Source organism: Myotis brandtii, unplaced genomic scaffold, assembly GCF_000412655.1.
Source record: "Myotis brandtii unplaced genomic scaffold, ASM41265v1 Scaffold23239, whole genome shotgun sequence".
Lineage (NCBI taxonomy): Eukaryota > Metazoa > Chordata > Mammalia > Chiroptera > Vespertilionidae > Myotis > Myotis brandtii.
In genome coordinates this window covers 1-777 of record NW_005333542.1, presented here as the reverse complement: position 1 = coordinate 777, position 777 = coordinate 1, and the positions used below count along the sequence as shown (strand labels likewise).

Here is a 777-nt window from a genome sequence, read left to right as displayed (position 1 = left end):
AGTAAGATGGCAGGTCGGTCTGTGGCTCATCTCTTCATGTACGAGACAAGCAGCGAGGTGCTAGAGGTTCTAGATGAGCTCTACCGTGTGTCCAGAGAGTACACGAAAAGCCGGCCCCAGGCCCAGCGGGTCATTAAGGACCTCATCAAGGTGGCTGTCAAGGTGGCCGTGCTGCCCCGGAGTGGATGCCTTGGCCCCAGTGAGCTGGCCCTGGCTACCCGCCTTGACTGCGCTCAGCTTTGGCGAGGTGGGCTTCACTTTCGGGGCCGCGGTGCTGGCTGGCCTGCTGAGCGATGCCAGGACATACTGCTGGTGCTGGTACAGCACCACCTCACGCCCAAGCCACACAGCCACAGCCGCTGCGGGTTCCATCACCTCTCTGGCCCAGGCCTGCTCACGGCCCTCATGGGCCTGACTTCCCTCAGCACCTTGGCAAGATCGGTGATGGACTCAGGAAGTTGCTGGGTGAGGGACAGCTCTGAGAGCCCTGAACCCAGCACATTCCACCTTGATCTTGACTAAACGGCTGGCCGAGAACGCAGCAGACAAGAAGTGGGCTTTCTAACCCTGCCCATCTGCACTAAGGCTTTCAGTCCTCAGGCTTCAGTCTTCCCCAAGACTGCTTTTGACTCCGACACCCCCACACCCCCAAATGACTGGTGGGGAAAAAGCAAGGAGGCCTCACTCCCACTCCAGCCCCAGGGCAGGAAGCAAAGCTGCCTGAAAAGACGTAGTGAAACTTGGATCTCTTATTTCCTCCATAAGGGATGTTTGAAA

At 58.4% G+C, this 777-nt stretch overlaps 1 pseudogene; it reads left to right on the top strand.

The window, feature by feature from the left end:
• Positions 1-3: 3 nt before the first annotated feature.
• LOC102253717 lies at positions 4-679 on the top strand (annotated as a pseudogene).
• Positions 680-777: the final 98 nt, after the last annotated feature.